The sequence below is a fragment of the Zalophus californianus genome, chromosome 14, assembly GCF_009762305.2.
Source record: "Zalophus californianus isolate mZalCal1 chromosome 14, mZalCal1.pri.v2, whole genome shotgun sequence".
NCBI classification, from domain to species: Eukaryota; Metazoa; Chordata; class Mammalia; order Carnivora; family Otariidae; genus Zalophus; species Zalophus californianus.
In genome coordinates, this window is record NC_045608.1 from 53,549,368 (window position 1) to 53,573,910 (window position 24,543).

Below are 24,543 nucleotides of genomic sequence, written 5' to 3' on the forward strand. Positions count from 1 at the left end.
TCATTTGTTTTCTTATTTGTTCCCGCATCTAAATTTTTAGTTTTTTGAGAGCAAGTACAAAGTAGGCACTCATTTCATCACCCATGTAAGATGAGAGAAGGCTATAAAGAGAGAAATCATGGAAGTTTTACTTGGCAGCTCTGTAAATTAATGTCCCACTTTTGAAAAGCAGTTTAGTGGCATGTATCAAGAGCTATGGAAGTGTTCATAGTCCTGCATAAATTGGTTTAGAATAAGGCCAACAATCCGTCTATAGTCATATCATGACTACTGAAAGTTTCAACCAAGTGGGCTGCTCTCCATGGTTCTGAACTATACTTGACCATCAAGACACAAGTCTAGTTCACTAATATCTCCTGTGTAATCTTCAGAGATGTGATGCAGAGTAGGAAAGAGGAGGCATTAAGAAAAGAAATGTAAAAGACAGATGAAGAGAGATTATTACAAAGGCATAATCACTTAGAGATTCAGGTAGAAAACAGAGATTTATTTTGAGATTATTTTCAAATAGTTTCAGCTGCAAAATTCCACTATAAAGGAATCACTGCAAAGGAACCAATAGAGTGAAAAGACAACATATGAGATGGGAGAACATATTTGCAAACCATACATCTAATATATCCTACAACTCAATAGCAAAGAAACTAATAACTAATAAAATGGGCTAAGGACTTGAATAGACATTTCTCAAAAATATATATAAGTGATCAACACGCATATGACAATGTGCTGAATGTTACAAATCATCAAGGAAATGCAAATCAAAACCAAAATGAGGTAACACCTCATACCTGTCAGGATGGCTATTATCAGAAAAACAAACAACAAGTGTCGGCAAGGATATGAAGAAGGTAGAACTCTGTACATTGTTGCTGGAAATGCAAAATGGTGCAGCTACAGTGGAAAACAGTATGGAAGTTCCTCAAAAAATTAAAAACAGAATTGCAACATGATCCAAAGATCCCACTTCTGGGAAATCATACAAAAACATTAAAGTTAGGATCTTGAATAAATGTTAGCACATTAATGTCCCACATAGCTCTATTCACAACAGGCAAGATGTGGAAATAAACTAAATGTGGGGGCACCTGGGTGGCTCAGATGGTTGAGCGTCTGCCTTCGGCTCGGGTCATGATCCCAGGGTCCTGGGATCAAGTCCCACATCGGGCTCCCTGCTCAGTGGGGAGCCTGCTTCTCCCTCTGCCTCTCTCTCTTTCTCTCTCTCTCCTGTCTCTCATGAATAAATAAATAAAATCTTTAAAAAAAAAAAAGGAAATAAACTAAATGTCCACTGACTGATGAATGAATAAAGAAAATATAGTATATACATAGAGTGGAATATAATTCAGCCTTAAAAAGAAGAAAATTCTGCAACATGCAACAACATGGATGAATCTTGAGGACATTTTGGTAGATGAAATAAGCCAACCACAGAAAAACAAATACTGTATGATTTCTCTTATGTGAGTTATCTAAAAATTCACAGAAGCAAAGAGTGAAGTGGTGGTTGACAGGGGCGGAAGGGAGGAAGAAATGGGGAGTTACTAATAAATGAGCATAAAGTTTCAGCCAAGCAAGATGAATATGCCCTAGAGATTTGCTGCACATATGGTCATCAATAATATATTGCACACTTAAACATTTGTTAAGAGGATAGATCTCATGTTAAATGTTCTTTTTTTTATTTTTTTTAAAGATTTTATTTATTTGAGAGAGAGAGAATGAGAGCTAGCATGAGAGAGAAGAGGATCAGAGGGAGAAGAAGACCCCCTGCTAAGCAGGGCGCCTGATGCGGGACTCCAGGATCATGACCTGAGCCGAAGGCAGTCGCTTAACCAACTGAGCCACCCAGGCGCCCTCATGTTAAATGTTCTTAAAATAAAATAAAATTTAATTTAATTTAAAAATAGAATAAAAATGAAGTTGTTTGCCTAATAATACAACCTCAAAATATACAAAGCTAATATTTGAAGGATTAGGGGAAAAACAGACAAATCTTTTTAATAACTGATAAAACAAGCAGAAAAGGGTCAGTAAGGTTATTTAATATTTGAATAAGGCAATTAACAAAATTGACCTAATCATTACATAAAATATAGTCCAACAACTGTAGAATACACATTCTTTTCAAATACACATGGAAAAATTATTCAAATAAATCGTATGCTTGTGAGAAATCAAGAAATCAAATATTGGGTGCCTAGGGGCTCAGTCGGTTAAGCATCTGCCTTCAGCTCAGCTCATGATCCCAGAGTCCTGGGATGGAGTCCCACATCAGGCACCCTGCTCAGGGGGAAGGCTGCTTCTCCTCTCCCCTTGCTCCTCTCCCCTGCTCATACTCTTTCTCTGTCAAATAAATAAATAAATCCTTTAAAAAAATCAAATATCAAAGATTACAATCATAGAGAGTATGTTCTCTGACTACAAAGAAATTAAGCTAGAAATAAATAACAGAAAGGTAAATGTGAATCCACAAATGCATGGAAATTTCATACTTCTAAATAACTCCTGGCCAAATAAGAAATCAGAATGAAAAATATTCTGAGCTAAATGCTAATGAAAATATATCATTTCAAAGTTATGGAACTCAGCTGAAGTAGTGCTTAGAGGGAAATTTAAGACTTAAATATTTAGGGCGCCTGGGTGGCTCAGTCGTTAAAGCGTCTGCCTTCGGTTCAGGTCATGATCCCAGGGTCCTGGGATCGAGCCCCGCATCAGGCTCCCTGATCCACGGGAAGCCTGCCTCTCCCTCTCCCACTCCCCCTGCTTGTGCTTCCTCTCTCTCTCTCTCTCACTCTCTCTCTCCCTCTCTCTCTCTCTCTCGCTGTCAAATAAATAAATAAAATCTTTTTTAAAAAGACAAATATTTAGGGCGCCTGGGTGGCTCAGATGGTTGGGCATCTGCCTTCGGCTCGGGTCATGATCCCAGGGTCCTGGGATCGAGTCCTGCGTCGGGCTCCCTGCTCCTTGGGAGCCTGCTTCTCCCTCTGCCTCTCTCTCTCTCTCTCTGTCTCTCATGAATAAATAAATAAAAAGTTAAAAAAAAAAAAGACAAATATTTACAAATAAGAAATGCTGGCAGTCAACTATTTAAAGAAGCTAAAAGAAAATTAGCAAATTAAATCTAAAGAAAATAAGAAGGAACCTAATACAGATAAGATCAGAAATAAAAAAATAGAAAACAAATTGGGATAATTCAACAAAGCAAAATGTTTATCTTTGAAGTTTTTATTAAATCTTTTGTAGGGTTGCCTGGGTGGCTCAGTCGGTTAAGATTAAGCATCTGCCTTTGGCTCCGGTCGTGATCTCAGGCCCTGGGATTGAGCCCCACTTTGCAGGCATCTCAGCATCTCATTGGGCTCCCTGCTCAGCGGGAAGTCTACTTCTCCCTGTCCCTCTGCCTGCCCCTCCCCCGCTTGTGCGCGGAAGCACGTGCGTGCACTCTCTCTCTCTCAAATAAAATCTTTAAAAGAAAACAAAACCCTTTGCAAGATTTAACAAGAAAAAAGATAGAAGGTGCAAATATAGTCATGAAAAAGCAGACAAAAAGATGTGGAAGACATTAAAAGGATAAAGAGAGAATGAATTGTGTCAATACATTTGAATATTTAGATGAAACAAATCCCTTACAAAATGGAAACCAAAAGAAACAGAATATATGTATAATATTATACTATTGAAGAAATTGCATCTGTAATTTAAAAAAATCTCACAGAGCGAACTTCAGTCCCAAGTGGCATTATTAGTAAATACTATCAAACATATTCAAAAAAATGTATCCTAAACTCTTCCAGGTAAGTGAAAAAGAGAGAACACTTCCCAGCTCATTTTATCTGACCACCATAACATTGGTATCAAAACCTGACAGTCAATTACAAAAACAAGGAAACTCTGGTTTATTCATAAACATAGGTGCAAAAATTATAAATAAAATATTAACAAATCAAATTCATATAGATATAGGTGTTGACACAATGACCAAATTGGGTTTATTCCAAGGAGTGTAAAGTTCATTTAACATTTGTAAAACCAATCATTATAATCTACCACAATAACAAAACAAAGGAGAGAAATCATTCAATAATTTCAATTGATCCCAAAAAGCATTTGGTAAAATTTAATATCCTTTCATATGAAAATACCTATTGATGCTAAAAACTCTCAGCAAATATGGAAAAAGGATACACTATCTGATAAGAGGTATCTACCAAACTCCTACAGAAAATATATTTGGTGATGTAATACTCAATCTTCTAAGAAAAAGAAAAGGATGTCCACTATCGCCACTTTTATTCAACATTTTACTTGATATAAACTATGCAATTAAGCAAGAAAAACAAGTAAAAGCCACAAAGAATGGAAAGAAAGAGATAAAACTGTCATTATCCACAGATGATATAATTGTGCACATGAAAATCAGAACTTTGCATCAACCAGTAGACTCAATAAGTGATTTTAGCAAGGTTACTGGATATAAGGACAAGTTTATATAAAAATCACATGTATTTCTACATACTAGAAAAAAGACAACATAATACAATCTAAAAAATTAAATAATAAAATGTTAAAACAATGTAACTTAAAATTGCATCAAAAGACATCACATACTTAAGGAAAAAATTAATGAAAGATATCCAAGACCTATATTCAGAAAATAACAAAACATCACAGAGAAAAATTAAAGACTCAAATAAATCAAGGTTGTGCTATCCTTATGGATTTGAGAACTCCATATTTTATTTATTTTTTTTAAGATTTTATTTATTTGAGAGAGAGAATGAGAGAGAGAGAGCACATGAGAGGAGGGAAGGTCAGAGGGAGAAGCAGACTCCCCGCTGAGCAGGGAGCCCGACACGGAACCCGATCCCGGAACTCCAGGACCATGATCTGAGCTGAAGGCAGTCACTTAACCAACTGAGGCACCCAGGCGCCCCGAGAACTCCATATTTTAAAGATGACAGTTCTTTGCATATTAAAGTTTTTTGCAGAAATAGAAAATTTAGTAAAACTGATTCTAAAATTTTTATCAAAGGGGTGCCTGGAGGCTCAGTTGGTTAAGCGCCTTACTTTGGCTCACGTCATGATCTCAGGGTCCTGGGATTGAGCCCCACATTGGATTTCCTGCTCAACAAGCTGACTCTCTCTGTCAAAAAATAAAATCTTTAAAAATATGTATATATAATTGACTTTTGTATATTGACCTTTTACCTTATGACCTTGCTAAACTTTTTTTTTTAAGATTTTATTTATTTATTTGAGAGAGAGAATGAGAGATAGAGGGCACGAGAGGGAAGAGGATCAGAGGGAGAAGCAGACTCCCTGCTGAGCAGGGAGCCCGATGTGGGACTCGATCCTGGGACTCCAGGATCATGACCTGAGCTGAAGGCAGTCGCTTAACCAACTGAGCCACCCAGGCACCCTAAACTTTTTTTTTTAATTCATTGGTATATAGCTTTTTTTTTTATATTTTATTTATTTATTTGTCAGAGAGAGAGAGAACACAAGCAGGGGGAGCTGCAGGCAGAGGAGAAGCAGGTTCCCCGCTGAGCAAGGAGCCTGATGTGGGACTCAATCCCAGGACCCTGGGATCATGACCCGAGCCAAAGGCATCTGCCTCAATGACCGAGCCACCCAGGCATCCCTAAACTCCTTTATTTCTAGCAGATGTTCTTTAGCATTTTATAAGTAAATAATCATATCATCAACAGACAAAGATAGCATTATTCATCCCTGATATTCATGTTTTATATTTATTTTTCTTTTTTTTTAAAGATTTTATTTATTTATTTGAGAGAGAGAGAATGAGAGAGAGAGAGCACGAGAGGGAAGAGGGTCGGAGGGAGAAGCAGACTCCCCGCGGAGCAGGGAGCCCGATGCGGGACTCGATCCCGGGACTCCAGGATCATGTCCTGAGCCGAAGGCAGTCGCTTAACCAACTGAGCCACCCAGGCGCCCCTATATTTATTTTTCTTTCCTTAATGCAATGACTAAGACTTCCATCACAAGGTTGAATAGAAGTAATGAAGAAGAGTGTCCTTTACTCGGTCCTGAACTTTAGAAGGAAAACATTCAATATTTCACCATTGATTGTGTTCAATCGTTCAGATGTTAAATGAATCATGAACGGGTATTGAGATTTTTTTTTTCTGGTATTGAGTTTTTTTTCTGCATCTATTGAAATGATGTTATTTTTATTCTCTATTCAGTTAATATGGTGAATTATACTGATTTTCAAATGTTACACCAATTTTGCATTCCAGGGTAGAACTCTACTTGATCATGATGTATTATCCTTTTTGTATATTATTGGCTTTTATTGACTAATTATTAAGAATTTTTGAGTATGTGTTCATGAAAGATGTTAGTCTTTAATTTTATTTATTTTTTATATTTGTCTGGTTTGTGGTTATGCTGGCCACATAAAACAAATTGGTAACTGTTCTTTCTTCGTCTATTTCTAAAAGAATTTATGTAAGATTGATGTTCTTTCTTGAATATTTGAATATTTACAAATGAAACTGGGGCTTTCTTCATGAAAAGGTTTTTGATGAAAAAGTCAATTTCTTTAATAGATACAGTAGTTCTCCCTTATCTTTGGTTTTGCTTTCCATGGTGTCAGTTACCTGCAGTCCATTGCAGTCTGGAAGCAGATGATCCTCTGACCATATGTCAGAAGGTTAATAGTAGCCCAATGTTATGTCACAATGTTTACATCACTCATCTCGCTTCATCTCATCACATAGGCATTTTATCATCTCACATCATCATAAGAAGGGTGAATACAATATAATAAGATATTTTGAGAGAGAGAAACCACATTCACATAACTTTTATTACAGTATTAGTATAATTGTTCTATTTTATTAGCTCTTGTTGTTAATATCTTACTGTGCCTAATTTATGAATTAATCTTTATCACAGGTGTGTATGTATCAAAAAACCTAAGATACATAGAATTTGGTACTATCTTCAGTTTCAGGCAGCCACTGTGTGTTTTGGAACATATGCCCTGCAGATAGGGGGGACTACTGTATAGCGGTATTCAAATATTATTTCATCTTTTTCAGTTTTGGTAAGTTATATTTTTCTAGGAACTCTTTCATTTTATATAATGCATCAAATGTATTGATAAAATGTTTTAATAGTATCTTTTTATTGTTACTTTAATGTCTATAGGATCTATGGTAGTAATTCTTGTATCATATTATTAGTGGTAATGTATTATTTCTTTTTTTCCCTTGATTACTTTTCTAAGGCTTGACTAATTATGCTAATCTTTTTAGCATTACTAGTGAATAATGTAAAATCAGCTCTTAAATTTATTAACTTTTTCTATTGTTTGAAGTTTCCTATTACATTGATTTCTGCTTTTTGCTTTATTTCCTGCCTTCTATACTTTTAGGGTTTGCTTTGCTCTTCTTTTTTAAGATTGTTAAGGTGGAATCTTAGATCATTGACTTTAGACCTTTCTTCTATTTATTAATTTTTTTTTTTAAGTAAACTCTATGCCCAACGTGGGACTCAGACTTATCACCTGGAGATCAAGAGTTGCATGCTCTACCAACTGAGCCACCCAGGTGCCCCAGACCTTTCTTCTATTTAACATAAGAATTTAAAGCTATAGGGGTGCCTGGGTGGCTCAGTCGGTTGAGCGTCCAGCTCTTGATTTCAGATGGAGTCATGATTTCAGAGTTGTGAGATGGAGCCCCCCATTGAGCCTGGCATTGGGGCTCCATGCTCAGCAGTGAGTCTGCTGGAGAGTCTCTCTCTTCTCTCCCTCTGCGCCTCTCCCGGTTTGTGCATGCTTTCTCTCTCTCTCTCTCAAAATAAAACTTTAAAAAAATAATAAAGAATTTAAAGCTATAAATGTTTCTCTGAGCACTGCCTTAGTTGCATCCTCCCCAGAATGGATATCCTGTATTTTCATTGTTACTCAGTTTGAAATATTTTTCCAATTTCCCCCTGTCATTTCTTATTTGATCTATGGATTACTTAGAAGTTTGTTTTTTAACTTCTAAATATTTGAGGTTTTCCAAGTATTATGGATTGAACATTTGTGTCCTCCCAAAATTCGTATGTTGAAGCCCTAACCCCCAGTGTAGCTATATTTGAAGATGGAACACTAAGAAAGTAATTAAGCTTAAAGAAGGTTTAAAAAAAAAAAAGTTAAATAAGGTCATAAGGGCAGGGCGCTGATCCAATAGAATTAGCGTGTCCTTTTAAGAAAAGACTTCAGAGATCCCTCTCCCCTCTCCTCTCTCTTCTCATGCACCCATATGAGGACATAGCACGAAGTTGGCTATGTACAAGCCAAGAAGAGAGGACTCACCAGAAACTAAATTTGCTGGCACCTTAATCTTTTTTTTTTTAAGATTTTATTTATTTGATGGAGAGAGAGAGTGAGAGAGAGCATGAGCAGAGTGAAGGGCAGAGGGAGAAGCAGACTCCCCAGTGAGCAAGGAGCCCGACGTGGGACTCGATCCCAGGACTCCAGGATCATGACCTGAGCCAAAGGCAGACACTCAACCGACTGAGCCACCCAGGCGTCCCATGGCACCTTAATCTTTAAACCACCTATTCTGTGGTATTTTGTTGTAGCAGCCTGAGCAACCTAATATACCAAGATCTCTTGTTTGTGATTTCTAATTTAATATTGCTGTAGTCAAATAGCATTTTCTACATGATTATGATTGACTCACTAGATATTTTTTAATGAGTCAACATCTTTGAGTCAATATTCATGAGTAAACATGAATTTGAAAAGAAATTTGAAAGGTGCAAGCAAAGAGAACAACTCTATAGTTGTTAGGTGTAGAGTTCTGTCAATATCAGTTAAGGTAGTTGATAGTTTAGTTCACACCAACTATCGTGACAAATACTTTTAAGAGGTTTCTAGTATTTTTAAATAGTGGCAACTAATAATTGATTTTGCTCTACACTTTTTCATTTCTGTATGTAATAACTCAATTAATTTCATACTGATAGGTGATTTTAGGGTTTATATTTTGGACTAAATCCAAGGCATGCATGTTGGAAAATTGAGTCCTCATGTCTAAGACCTTTTCTCCTCTGAGACAAATATTTAGAAATCAATGTACTAGCCTTGCTTTCTGCTGATGGGCAGTAGTGACACTGAACTCTCAAGTTTTGGCTGATAGCAGCTTAGAGTAAACATCTTAAGAATAACAGTACTTTTCAGGGGCGCCTGGGTGGCTCAGTCGTTAAGTGTCTGCCTTCAGCTCGGGTCATGGTCCCAGGGTCCTGGGATCGAGCCCTGCATCAGGCTCCCTGCTCAGCGGGAGGCCTGCTTCTCCCTCTCCCACTCCCCCTGTTTGTGTTCTCTCTCTCACTGTGTCTGTCAAATAAATAAATAAAATAAAATAAAATAACAGTACTTTTCAGACATAAAATTTAAATGGAAATTTTGTGTAATAGTGAAATGACAGGATCTAGGGGGTCCTTATTTTGGGGTAAAACACTTTAATAGCACTTTCTATTATCTATTTTAAGGGTCAAACACTGTTTCTAACACTGTAGAAAATTGAGACAATTGTTTGGAAAATTCAGTTCTTTCTTCATCCACTTTTCTTGCTGATCCCACAGTTTCCAAAATGAAGCAAACCAAATAAAACACAACCAAGTTAGTCATAGTTATTTGGACAGTTCAGACCAAAGGGGTCATTTGGTTTGAATTATATGGTTTGCTTTCCCCAATGAATCCTTCTACCTTGCCTATGTATAGATAATTGTCTTAAGGTTGCTAGCATGGAAAAACAAATGAGTACATTTTCCAGAAGGTAAGATGACTCAGGTCACTCATTTAAACTCACCTTGGAATAACTCATCTTGCATTTAAAGCTGTGTACAGGGGCACCTGGGTGGTTCAGTTGGTTAAGCATCCAACTCTTGATTTCGGCTCAGGTCATGATCTCAGGGTCGTGAGATGGAGCCCCGCGTGGAGCCTGCTTAAGATTGTCTCTCTCTCTTTGCCCCTCCACCCCACCACTGTCTCTCTCTGTCTCAAAACAACAATAACAACAACAACAAAGCATAACAATAATTTTTAAAAATAATAAATAAAGCTGTGTACATAAAAATACCAAAGGGTACAAGGGTTAATAGTATCTGTGATCCAAAGTTGGCTCTGGGTACTTACTTACTTTTGCTTGCATATTATTGCTTGCATATTTATGCAGTGCTCTAAAGATTATAAGAAGACTGAATCCCTGATATTGTTTTTGTCTTTAGAATCTTGAGCAAGTCCCTTAATCTACATATACCTAAATACTCTCATTTTTTAAAATGAAATTCTTTCAGTAGGGCATTCCCAAAGGTCCAAAGATCTAAAATCTTTTCCCAATACTTCAAAATATATGGTAAGATTAAGGAAACTTTTGCTTGAACTCTTAGAATTCCAAGTAGAAATCTCTGAATAATGATAGCCCCCACTTACAGAGCACTTACCAAAGGCTAGACGCTGTTCAGAGTGTTCTACATGCATTAGTCCATTGAAAATTTGCAACAATTCTAAGAAGTGGGTCCTGTTATTATCCTGACTTCACAACTGAGGAAACCAAGTCACAGAGAAACTGATTCACCCAAGAAGTCCCATGTAGTAAGTGGTAGGGTTGGAATCTAATCTCTGACAGACTCTGACTCCACACTATTATCTACTATGTGCTATACACCTTCTGTTGCCCTGAATCTTTATAATAGCATAACTTGTATTTCAAGTTTCTCCTCAATAAATACTTGATAAATGAATCTGAATTGAATTTTTTTTTTTTTTTTTTTTTTTTTTTTAGTGAGAGAAAGTGCTAGTGGGGGAGGGGGAAGGCAGAGGGAGAGAGAGAATGTTAAGCAGGCTCCACACTCAGCATGGAGCCTCACACAGGGCTTTATCTCACCACCCTGAGATCATGACCTGAGCTGAAATCAAGAGTCGTACACTTAACTGACTGAGCCACCAGGCATCCCTAGAATTCTTAATAATAATGTGTTTGAAAAATAATAGAGTTGGCATTTTCTAAGTAAGACTACAAGGTATGAAGAATATTGATTTAAAAATAATACTCAGCATTTCTGCTTTAGTTTGAGGAATACTGGCACAAGCTTTAAAAACGTAAGAACAAAGATTTATTAGAATACACCAGAATAAACTTATAAAATACATCTTGGACTTGCTGTTCATGGTTTTAAGCAACTGAGTCAATGTCCTGGCCCAGTTTACCTCTGGACAGTATTTTGCTACCACAAAACTAACTCTAACCTTCCAACATATGCAGTGGGCCAGAATGGTGAAGTTTGGGACATGATCTTTGTACAAATTACTACAAAAATAAAATGCAGAGGTTATTACTGATACCCACTAAATTCACTGGCCTTATGAAGATATTTGATACCCTGAATTTTGCGGTCATTAATCAGGTTTGGGATTCCAAAAATTTGAAGACTATTAAAGTTTCTACAGTGTTAAAACTGGTCCCATTAAATGACAAAGAACTTTGAAAAATAGTATTTCAAATACTATTCAAAATACCACACAATTCATGGGGCACCTGGGTGGCTCAGTTGTTAAGCGTCTGCCTTCAGCTCGGGTCATGGTCTCAGGGTCCTGGGATCGAGCCCCATGTTGGGCTCCCTGCTCCGCGGGAAGCCTGCTTCTCCCTCTCCCACTCCCCCTGCTTGTGTTCCCTCTTTCGCTATGTCTCTGTCAGATAAATAAATAAAATCTTAAAAAAAAAAAAAATACCACGCAATTCAAAATAGTATTTCAAAAGTAGTATTCAAATATGAAGTAGTATTTTTACCATCAGAATCTGTAGGCTTCTCTATTCTTCAATACCAATGGACTGAAATCTGAGAATATACAATTCTCCTTTTGTGCATCTAAATGCCTTCTGGAAAGGAAAGGACTCTTACTCTTTCCAGTCTCCTTGCATGGATCTGTGCTTAATTTCACTGCTCTGCTGAATGCTGACCCCCTTGCTTGCAGAGGCCCTGCCAGTCCTTCCTGTCGCCTTCTGCAGAGCTCCACCCTCCTATCATGCCCCCCCCCCTTATGCCATATGCCCTCATTGGCTTTGCCCTGTCACCTACTCCCCACCCCCTCACTCAGGGCATGCATCCACAAGTGACACTTTATTGAGCCACTCTGCCCACACACAGGATGTGATACACATGAGATGCGATTCTCATCCTCCTTCTGAAAGTCAGAGACCACTCATCCTGGAAATTGATAACAGGTTTTCTTCCGGAAAATTGCAGGGCAAGTTGAACTCAATCTATCTTAAGAAAATTCTCTTAAAGTTTCAATTCTTAAAAAGCCAAAAGACTATATTTCTGGCTGTGCAAGTTATACATATCTTGAAATTATGTCCTTGAGGTCATAAGAAGAAATATTTTATACTACAAATGCTTGGAAATAGACATCAGAAATATGAATGAGACCACGCACAGCACTGCAGTCGGTTTAGAGCTGTGAGTAACGTGGTTACAAACAATAGCCCGAGGTTCTGTATCTACTTGTACCAGCTAAAGCTTTTCAGATGTATCATAGAATTGCGCAGTGTGGCCTCATTCCTTCATTGGATTCTGGGTTTCACACTGACCGATCAAAGGGCAAGAAGAGACATAAAAATCTAATTTTCAAAACAGAATTAAAAGCTACAGTATTCCAGCCAGGTGATAGTTTAACCTCTGCTTGGTTGCCTCTGATGATCGAGTACCAAAGCAAAGGTCTAATCCACATCTCAGCTTGAGCTGAAACATGCCTCCTCATGACTTCTACCCTTTGTCTGGATTTTGCTTACCAGAGCAATATATAGCAAAAATACTATCTCCTTTTACATATGCAAAGAGAGCCAGCTAGCTACTGCATGCCCTTATAATCTGCTCTTCTCTAAACTAAAAATGTACACCACTTTATAGTTCCATTTAGGCATGGTTTTAAGTTCCTTTTCCATGTTCCCCTCATTTCTCTGAGAACACATTCATTTGTCTGTATTGCCCTAAAAATGCAGTGTTATAATTGAACAGCATTCCAGATGTGATCTGATCAGTATAAAGTACAACGCAATGATTATCTTCCATCATTTGAAGAGTATACCTTATTTTTTATGTATTTTTAAAGTTTGGGGGTTTTTTTTAGTAATCTCTACCCTCAGCTTGGGTCTCAAACTCACAACCCCAAGATCAAGAGTCACATACTCCTCTGACTGTATCAGCCACACGCCCCTGGAGAGTATACCTTTTTAATGTCATTTAATACGTAGGAATTTTTCTAAAAATAAAGTTTTATAGTGACTGTCATGTATGTTGCAGGCACTCCAAAAAGTATTTCTGAATGTTGTTAAAAGAATAGCCAGCATTGGGGCACCTGGGTGGCTCAGTCGTTAAGCATCTGCCTTTGGCTCAGGTCATGATCCCAGGGCCCTGGGATCGAGCCCCGCATCGGGCTCCCTGCTCAGCAGGAAGCCTGCTTCTCCCTCTCCCACTCCCCCTGCTTGTGTTCCCTCTCTCTCTGTCAAATAAATAAATAAAACCTTTAAAAAAAAAGAAAAAAAAGGATAGCCAGCATATTTTGCTTATTTTGTATTTTGTTTTTATGTGTATGTGTATTTTTTTTAAAAGATTTTATTTTTACACCCTTTTTAAGGAATGGTTGCATTAGCGTCGGTAAGCGCTTCCACTTAATTTTAAGTCAGTCTATCAGCTGCTCAGAAGTGATTCTTGCCTGCGCAAAATTCCACTGGGTAGGACTTATTCAGAGCATGAATATAATAAGAACTGAGACCAGCTACTGTGTGGTGGCAGCACCTATAGATATCATGGGCCTTCTCCAAGGGTACAAGGGGGTTATTATTGGGGAAGCATCCCAAATAGAAAACTGGCATGATCCATTTTCTTTTTTTTTTTTTTAAGATTTTATTTATTTATTTGACAGAGAGACAGGGAGAGGGGAAACACAAGCAGGGGAGTGGGAGAGGGAGAAGCAGATTTCCTGCCAAGCAGGAAGCCCAATACGGGGCTCAATCCCAGGACCCCAGGATCACAACCCAAGCCAAAGGCGGACTCTTTAACGACTGAGCCACCCAGGTGCCCTGGCATGATCCATTTTCTAATGTAAATATGAGTCATAGATTTACTTATTTATTTTTGAGCAGAGTAGATGTTTCAGTAAAATGAAGGAATGTTTTCTGTAGTAATGATAGGGATCAGGCGTGAGAATATCCTTCTCAAAATTCCCTTGGGCCAAGATTGGACAGAGTTAAGGAAGCACCATTTTGTCCAAGCAGGTGATTGCTGGGAACGGGATGTAAAAATTATTTGTTCACCATTATATCTCCAGCAGTCGATACAGTGCTTGGGAAAGAGCAGACTCTCAAAAAGACTTTGGAAAGTAAGTCAAGAAGGAAGGAAGGGAAGAAAGGCTGGAGAGAAGTTTCAGGATTACTGTGAAGATTAAGAACAGCAGATAAAGACCCAAATACTGGTGCAAAAATGGGACTTTCAAAATCAGCATCCAGGGGCGCCTGGGTGGCTCAGTCGTTAAGCGTCTGCCTTCGGCTCAGGTCATGATCCCAGGGTCCTGGGATCGAGCCCCGCATCGGGCTCCCTGCTCAGCTGGAAGCCTGCTTCTCCCTCCCCCACTCCCCCTGCTTGTGCTCCCTCTCTCACTGTGTCTCTCTCTGTCAAATAAATAAAATCTTAAAAAAAAAAAAAAAAAAAAAAAAAAAAAATCAGCATCCAACCTCCTTATAGATATCATAACTGGAGACACGGAGGAGTCAAGTAACTTGTCCAGGGTGACAGATCCTAGTCTGGTTAGTTACTGCATCACCCCTCAATGTTAGGCCTCAGCTCTTAAGCCAGCGCTCCTTTCCCAATACCAGCCGAGCCACAAAAGGAATTATTAAGGAAAGGCCCTGGGTTCTTGCATTCTGGCCCCAGACTAGTTACCTTAGCATGTCCGGATTGGAGGAATCTTGAGGTCTTGGCCTTCTTTGTACTATTCAGGGCTAGACAAAAGGGGATCAAAATTGGGAACAGGACTTAGCACTCTCAAAGAAGACAGCTTGCAGGTAGAAACTGGAGGCCCTGACAACACAGATGAAATCGCGCTTCTCCCCAAACCAGTGCTGGAGGAGGTTCATGCTATCTCCAGAACACAGAGAAAAGTTCTGCAGCCAGTCTTTGGTTTGGTTAACCAAACAGAAATGTTTGGTTAAATGAGCTTCACTGCAAGACTTCTATACTAATAAGAGTTTTGGAAACTCCAAAAAGCAAATTGGTTCTCAGACATTGCCAAATGTATTTGGCCACAAACCTCTAACTTTTTCTAAAGATTTAATGGACTTAACTTCCCACTCGGGGACAATGGTTTTCAATTTTTTTTTTCTGTGACTTCAGGTAGGGGGATAGATTTCGTGTGTCAGAAACCAGTACACACATGCTTGTGAATGTAACACTGACAGGAATGTTTATAATACTTATAATACTTAGCTCTTCTCTACGTGCTGTGCCTATTTTCTATCCTGCTTTTCTTGCGTTCCCATGAATCCTGGATTTTGAAACCCAGAAAACGGATTTCACAACCTACCTGTGGGTCACAATCTACAGTTGTAAACTTCTGCCCTAATAAGTACCGGTGTGTGATTTAGTCATTTCTCCTCTGTATCCTTTTAAGCTTCCTCTTACCTGTAAGCTGCAATATTGTTGACTGAATCAAAGATCTACCTGGGATGGATCCAAATAATAGAGTGGGGTTAGAAAATCTTCAGCCATTTCATTATGGTTACACTGAAGCATACCTTGAAGGAAGCATAATTCGTTTTTTTTTAAGATTTTATTTATTTGAAAGAGAGAGTGAGCGGGAGCAGGGTGAAGGGCAGAGGGAGAAGCAGACTCCCCACTGAATAAGGAGCCCGATGTGGGACTCGATCCCGAGACTCCAGGATCATGACCTGAGCCGAAGGCAGTCGCTTAACCAACTGAGCCACCCAGGCACCCAGGAAGTATAATTCAGAAAACCAGGAAACAGAATGAGCATAGTATCAAAGAGACCTTAGTATCACCTTTTGACCCATGAAGTGAAAAAAGAGTATCTATTCAATGAATAAAAGAAGACATAGAATATTGTCTATAGCATGTTCCCATTTGTATACAAAAAGGGGTTTATATATACATCTATATGTTTGATGTGCATGGAGTATGCTTGGAAAACACCCCATAAACTGGCCACAGTGGTATGTCATTGGTGGGTGTTACTGTTGGGATACCCTTATTTTTCACTGTGTATCCTTTTGTACTGTTTTAATTGTTTTTACCATAAACATGTATCACTTTTCCAAAACAATAATACACTGCTAGCTGGATAAATAATGAGAGATGAGAAAACCTGAAAAACCAAGAAACTTCCAGTGTTGCTTTTGTAAGCCACTGCTAGTGATGGTATCTATGGGAAATAAAAGGATAGCTCTAGGTTCAAATCTTTTTTTTTTAAGATTTTATTTATTTATTCATAAGAGATAGAGAGAGGCAGAGGGAGAAGCAGCTCCCCACTGAGCAAGGAGCCCGATGCGGGACTCGATTCCAGGACCCTGGGATCATGACCTGAGCTGAAGGCAGAAGCTTAACCATCTGAGCCACCCAGGTGCCCTCTAGGTTCTTGGAGGTGTATGTATGTGCTATAGTGATTGACCTTATTAACAAGAACCATCTCTGCCTAGGATATGTGTTCTCTATTCTACCTCTTCCCCCAACATGTGGCATTACAAAAAAATACAAGAAGAGGGCTCCAAATATATTTTCTCAGGGTGATGCAGGTTGTCCATTTTGCCTGCAATGGAGTAGAAGCACCAGTGACAGAGAAAAACCAAGGAACTGAAGAGCAGGACTACCCTGAGAGGGCGGGGCTCCGAGAGGTTGGGGGCGGCTACCGGAGTTTGGGGAAATTCAAGGGGGATAGCAGCTGCGGGTTTTCAAACTTTTCAATATCCACGAGAATCATCAGCGGCACTCTTTAAAATGTTTAAATTGCTAAAAAAAAAAAAAAACCCAACCAAACAAACAAACAAACCCTGCGGGCAGAGATTCTGATACGGCGAGGTGAGTCTTAGGAGTCTTGGAATCAGTTCCCTTTTCTGAAGCTTCTGAAATAAGGCTCAAGAAAAGGGAAGCATGACAATCCCCTTGAGAAACAAACACACACACAAAGACAAAACAAGAACAAAACCCTAAGATCATTTCTGCTATATTTATCACTGACATATGGACTGCTTATAAAAGAAAAAGGTCTATTTTTCTCCTTAAGATTGTTAACCTGGAAAGTAGATTTTCTTAAGTGACTTAATACATGTAGAGAACAATGCCTGGCCCAGAATATGGATAAGTATAAGCTATTATTATGAATTTCTTTTTTAGGAACCATAAAAGAACAGTTTTTATGTAGATGAATCAACTCTATAAATGATGCTGGGATGGACTGCAAGAATGCTAGTTTTCCAGAAAATGAACCAAGCAAATAGTTACTTGAGAAGCTATTACAGTATCTAAAATAATACTTCTTTTTTTTTTTTTAAAGATTTTATTTATTTATTTGACAGAGAGATAGAGAGCACAAGTAGGCAGAGCGGCAGGCAGAGGGAGAGGGAGAAGCAGGCTCTCTGCTGAGCAGGGAGCTGGACATGGGGCTCGATCCCAGGACCCTGGGATCATGACCTGAGCCGAAGGCAGCCGCTTAACCGACTGAGCCACCCAGGCACCCCTAAAATAATACTTCTGATATTCATTCCAGTGTTGGCGGAAGGGTGGTTCCCCACACCAACAGGCAATTCTTGGGACACCAACTGGATGTCAACTCGATTCTGACTTATCTCAAGGAGATAGCATCAGATCCCACCAGTTAAAGGTTTAGTCCTACATACACATTACTGATGAACTCAATGGCCCGTGGTGATGGATTCAACTTCCAGCTTCTCTCCTCTTCCCCAAGGTTGGGAGTGGCAACCAGCTAGCTTCCTCAGGTGCTTTTCAAAGTCATTTCATTAACATAACAAAAGGCGCTTTAATTGTTCTCATCACTTACAAAATCCCAAGCATTTTAGGAACTCTGTGCAAGCGAGGGGGATAAAGAACAAATATTTATTTCTTATTATAAATCACAAAATCACAGTGACCAGTTTTTTTAAATTAATGATACAGTCCTATTTAAAACAGTTGTGAAGAAAATGTGCAATTGGTTTAAAACTTGTATCTAAATTGTCATCAATGGCACATTACAAGCAACAACATTATTAAAAGTACATCTTCACAAACAGGCAAATGTACCTATGATTGTTTTCAACTTTATTTTGTTTTCTTTTTTTTAAGATTTCATTTATTTATTTGAGAGAGAGAGAGAGAGCACGAGTGGGGTGAGGGGTGAGGGGCAGAGGGAGAAGCAGACTCCCCACTGAACAGGGACTTGAGACTTGAGACTCCCGGATCACGACCTGAGCTGAAGGCATACGCTTAAATGGCTGAGCCACCCAGACACCCCTTACTTTGTTTTCATTTGCAAAGTTGTTGAATACCCAGGCACTGATCCCAGTTTGGTTTTAAACTTTGTTCTAAATGCTTGAATAATGTCCCAGACTCTGTCTCTTTATTTTTTTATTAACATATAATGTGTTATTTGTTTCAGGGCTACAGGTCTGTGATTCTTCAGTCTTACACAATTAACAACGCTCAGCATAGTAGATACCCTCCCCAACGTCCATCACCAGCCACCCCATCCCTCCCACCCCTCATTCTGTCTCTTTTTTAAAGCAACAGCCTTTCAGCCTAAAGTGAGTCACTCCTCCAACAGATGTGAGTTTCTAAGTTGCCAAAACCTGCGGGCCCAGTCAGCGATCCTAGTTTCCTTGAGAGTTTCCAAACCTGCGTAATCCTGTAGATAATATTGTGTTTTATAAAGTCCCCTTCACTCCCAAGAGAAGAAGTTCTTTCAGTAAATATGCCACACTCATAATTTAGAGGACAGCAAAAAAGTTGGCTTTCAAAATGTTCAGCACGGGGCGGGGGGCGCCTGGGTGGCTCAGTCGTTAAGCGGCTGCCTTCCGCTCAGGTCATGATCCCAGGGTCCTGGGATTGAGCCCGCATCGGGCTACCTGCTCCATGGGGAAGCCTCCTTCTCCCTCTCCCACTCCCCCTGCTTGTGTTCCCTGTCTCGCTGTCTCTCTCTCTGTCAAATAAATAAATAAAATCTAAAACAAAAAACAAAAACAAAATGTTCAGTACGGTTCAAACTGGCCTAGCATCCTCCGCGGGTCCCTCCCTCCCTTGAGTGCAGCCCAAGATGCCTCATTAAAAAATATATAGGCATCCTCATCTTTATAGCACCCTTTTCAACAGGTTGTCTAGCTTCAACTTTGTTTAAAGCCAGTGAAAAGGAACTCATTACTCCATGGAACTTCTTCCTATTTTTAGGAAACTTAGTAATTAGAAGACCTTTGCTAACGTTCCTTCTAAATGTGCCCATAGGTGCCTACCCAGACCCATGTGTCTTTCGAAGAAAACCAGAGTGAGCACATCGCCCATGCGCGTTGCAGCTTTTCAGCTTTATGGAGGTAGCTGTGCTATTCCTTTCCACCGTCTTCGTCTTTTCTCTGGCTCCTTCAGGTGGGAAGGAATTACGCATTAGGAGTTACTATAAATGTGAATCTAGTTGTACTTAATCTACTTTATATAGACTCAATAACCAAAAAAAAAAAAAAAGACAGAGAATTAGAATGCATTTGCAACCTAATGGGAGTCTTTTCTTTTTTTTTTAATATTTTATTTATTTATTTGAGAGAGAGAATGAGATAGAGAGAGCATGAGAGGGGGGAGGGTCAGAGGGAGAAGCAGACTCCCTGCTCAGCAGGGAGCCTGTTGTGGGACTCGATCCCGGGACTCCAGGATCATGACCTGAGCCGAAGGCAGTTGCTAAACTGCCACCCAGGCACCCCCTAATGGGTTTTTTCTTAAAAGAGGCAGGTATAATCTGTTCTTTTTCAGTAGGTACCCTTGGGTTATAGATCATTTTTAGTGGAAAGGAAATAAAAAAAATGGTGTGGTGCCTGCATGGCACAGTTGGTTAAGTGTTCAACTCTTGGTTTCTGCTCAGGTCCTGATCTCATGGTTGTGAGATCAAACCCCATGTCGGGCTCTGTGCTCAGCATGGAATCTGCTTGAGGTTTTCTCTGCCCCTCACTCATGTGCTCTCTCTCTCTCACACACACACTCTCTCTCAAAAATAAATATTAAAAAACAAAAAACGTGGGTGCTGAAGTTTTGACAATGAGGGCAGATAATAATTTTTCTGGGATATATAGTTCTCTCAAATGGTCCACCAGGTTTTGAGTTTCTTTCTTTTTCTTTTTCTTTCTTTCTTTCTTTCTTTCCATCAGAGAGAGAGAGAGAGAGCACAAGCAGGGGGAGCAGCAGACAGAAGGAGAAGCAGGCTTCCAGCTGAGCAAGGAGCCTGATGCGGAACTCCATCCCAGGACCTTAGGATCATGACCTGAGCCGAAGGCAGCCACTTAACCGGCTGAGCCACCCAGGTGTCCCCCAGGTCTTGAGTTTCTTTTTTTTTTTTTAAAGGTTTTATTTATTTATTTGACAGAGAGAAACACACCTAGAAGGGAACACAAGCAGGGGGAGTGGGAGAGGGAGAAGCAGGCTTCCCACCGAGCAGGAAGCCCGATGGGGGGCTCGATCCCAGGACCCTGAGATCATGACCTGAGCCGAATGCAGATGCCCAACGACTGAGCCACCCAGGCGCCCCAGGTTTTGAGTTTCTTGAAGGCCAGGACTATGTCTCATTATTCTTGGTATCACCTGTGCCTATTATAATACTATGAACATTATTGGCCTCAATAAACGCTTACTGAATGGAGTTTATTTGAATTTCCAGAAGCAGAGAGATCACCGAAGAGCAATACAGACCAAGAAAAGGGGACTAAACTTACTTCAAGGAAGATCTTTTAACCGGACTCTTCTGATCTTATCCTCCTATTTAACAGAAATGCCCTCAAGGAGATGAAACTATACTGATAAGCCCTTTGGTGAACATGCCTAGGGACCATCCCCCACCTTAAAAACTCTACCTTTTGAAGTATCAGTATTCTGATCACCCAAAAGCAATGGCATCCTCTGTGTCCTAATTGACATTCTTCCCCCTTCAAGTCAATGTGTGTCTTTAATATGGGCTTCTAGGGAAAATGCTTTTAACTCAAGGAACAATTAGAATGGAAGGCAAAGATGTCTTGGGAGGTTTTGGTGTCATGGTGCCTAAAACTAGGAGTCAGAAAAACCCAAGTTCTTGACTTGGCAGAGAGATGACAAGACCCCCCAGGAGAAAAGTTGGGGTGGGTGGGGAGTTGCTTGGGAGTCACAGCAACACTGGTTTGCTAGAACTCCCCAAAGCATTCTGACCCAAAGACCTACTTCGTGCAGGGCTGGGAGCACTGTAAATAACAGCACACATGGAACTGGCAGCACTCTCTAAGGGCAAAGCACCCGTGTCTACTGGACCCTTATTTGAGGACTGTTTGTACTTTAACCAGATAACTGGTTAATAGCAGCATTCGCCCTATCGCATGGAAACATGGCTATTTTCTCAGAGTAAAACAGGCACTAATCTTGGGACGTGGCCCAACTCACTCCTCTGGGAAGGGGGCGGGAGATTCTGACTCAGCTGACAACAGGAGTCCAGCCAGAAGGGCAAAGGACAGTGTCCTCAGGTAAGGCACTCCGTGTGTAGGGTATCTGTTGTTTGGTGGTGACCTCTACTCACCAACCAGCCTGGATGTCAGCGACAGGCTCTTGGTCCTCAAGGAAAGAATAAGCAAACGTAAGGCAAAGCTCCAGTCCCAGGAGAAGGATGGGTAGTTAGTCTAGAGTAGTACTGCATGAGGCCTGTTGTCTTAATATAAATATAAATAGCATCCCCTTTCGTCCCCAGTAGGTTCCTACTTAGGACAATAAATCATGTCATTCTTGGCATCAAATGCTTGGAAGGATACCAGGAAAACAACTTTTGCAACAGGAACCACGGCAGAAGCAATCTTTAAAAATTGGGATAAAGGGAGGCCTGAAATGGAAACTGTGGCCCAGGACCACCTGTGAGGGCTTGAGCAGACTGCTCTTGAGGTTACTGGGAATCTCAGAGTCAGTACAAACCACATCCACATCAGAATAGCTATAAGGGTCTGTGTCCTTACTCACAATGACCACTGCCATCCTTCAAAATGCAGGGGGGACATAGTCTTCCTACATCGTGTTTCTACTGTCAGCCTCATAGCTGAGAATGACTGGTATTTACTTAACCTATTAAAGTAGTGTTAACTATGCCTGAAGAAGAGAAAGTTTCGCACTGGGTATTCTTCCCAAATCTATGGGCAAGACCCTGTGCTACATAATACAGAGATTACAAGTTGCTTGTAATCTAATTGGAAAGTTAACTATGAGTTTTAAGTGGAAGTCTAAGACAGCAACAGAAGAGTTATCACAACATAGCGCCCAGCTGATAGTCAAACCAGTTGTGTTAGCTGTGGTCTTTATGACAGTTCAGAGACAGTAACCAGTTCAGGTTGAGATGAAAGAAAACTTATGAAGTAGGACACCCCAGTCATTAAGGACTTATTTCTTGTCAGATATTTTCACATATGGATTCTTTTTTTTTTTAAGATTTATTTATTTATTTATTTGAAAGAGAGAGAATGAGAGAGAGAAAGAGAGAGAGCACATGAGAGGGGGAGGGTCAGAGGGAGAAGCAGACTTCCTGCTGAGCAGGGAGCCCGATGTGGGACTTGATCCTGGAACTCCAGGATCATGACCTGAGCCGAAGGCAGACGCTTAACAACTGAGCCACCCAGGTGCCCCGTCACATATGGATTCTAATGTCTCAGAACAACCTTATGAAATGGGTATTAGTACCTGTAATCTACAAAGGAGGAACCTGAGGATCAGAAGGTTTAAGGAACTTGTTCTGAGTTACTCAGCCAGGAAACAGAAGAGAAAGCTTGAACCCATGTGTCTGTAAAGGAAAAAAACAAAAAACAAAACCTACTCCTTCTGTGTCACCCCTACTCTCAACACATCTGACACCAGATGTGTGGGCTTTCCATACACCCACCAATTCTGGGACACCACCTGGGTGTCCCACAATTTTATTCCATTCTGACAGTATCAACCTGGGAATAGTGTCAGATCCCACGGGTTAAGTAAGGGCTGTCAAATGATAAAAATAAAACAATTTAGTAACAAGTTTGATGTCCTTTATGCACTGGAAAGCAGTCCATGGTTGGGAGAGTCCAGTGCCTCCCAAGCAGTGGAGCACTCTTCCCCAGGGCTGTTTGGGAAAGAACGGTTTTTAGAAAATGTCAGGAGAGGCAACGTGGAAACAGGGCATGATTGGCCAGGAGGTCAGGGATTTCCTTATAAGACTAGCAGGTCAGTCAGAATAAGGAAAAAGTATTTGGCTTAAGTTGATTGGCTGAGGTTGCATATCTGCCCTTATTTAGAACAAGGAAATAATTACAGTTTCTTGGCAGTTGAGAATTGGCTGGTGGGATATACAGCGATTCTGGACAAGCAAGCATTTACAGGGATGCAAAAATTATCTAAGTTTTAGTTTGCTGATGTGGTACCCCAGGCCAGACTGGCTCCATCTTGGGCCTCGCCATTTATTTCAACAGGTCTCAGTCCCATAAGACTGCCCCCCACCCCTACTTCCCTTGCCAATCACAAGTCCAGCTTGCTACCTTTGCTTCTGACTGACCAGCTACAAATTGGAGGTTCCCACAACCCCTCCTCAGGTTTGGTTAATTTGCCAGAACAGCTCACAGAACTCAGGAAAATAATTTATTTATTAGATTACTGGTTTATTTCAAAAAGATATAACTCATGAACAGCCAGATGGAAGAGATGCATGGGGCAAGGTATGTGGGAAAGGGCTCGGAGCTTCCCTGCCCTCTCTGGACACACCACTATCCCCAAACCTCCACGTGTTTACCAACCCGAAGTCTCTCCAAACCCTGTCCTTTTAAAGCTTTTATGGAGATGTCATGACATAGGCATGATGGATTAAATCATTGGCCCCTGGCAACTGATTCAACCTGCAGCCCTGCTCCCCTTTCTGGAGGTTGGAGGGTGGTACCAAAAGTTCCATCCTGTAACCATGGTTCCTCTGGCAACCAGCCCCCATCCCTAGAATAACACGTCTATGTTTATGTCACCTCAATAACATAGGCTCATGTGTGGTCGAAAGGGGCTTGTTATGAATAATAAGACATTCAGTTTTATGGCTCTGGAGCTATTTCAGGAACCAAGAATAAAAGACCACAGGTGCTATAACAAAAGATGCTCCCAGTGCTCCTATCACTTAGGAAATGCCAAGAGTTTTTGGAGGTCTGTGAAACGGAAGCAAGGATGAAGACCAAATCTATATTTCCCATTATAAATCACAGTATCATGGTTATCCTACTTCAACATTACTGCTTTTTCCATCAAGAGGGC

The 24,543-nt window shown here is 40.1% G+C and overlaps 1 long non-coding RNA gene across 2 annotated transcripts in view; it reads left to right on the forward strand.

Annotated features, from left to right (window-relative positions):
• LOC113912781 overlaps positions 1–23,715 on the forward strand; it is a 34,384-nt gene extending 10,669 nt beyond the window's left edge. Inside the window, exons 2-3 of one of the 2 annotated variants that reach the window (XR_003516960.1) lie at positions 19,525–19,662; positions 20,939–23,715. This is a non-coding gene — a long non-coding RNA (uncharacterized LOC113912781). The remainder of the gene's footprint in view (positions 1–19,524; positions 19,663–20,938) is intronic. The other variant, XR_003516961.1, reaches the window with a different exon arrangement.
• The last annotated feature ends 828 nt before the right edge of the window (positions 23,716–24,543 follow it).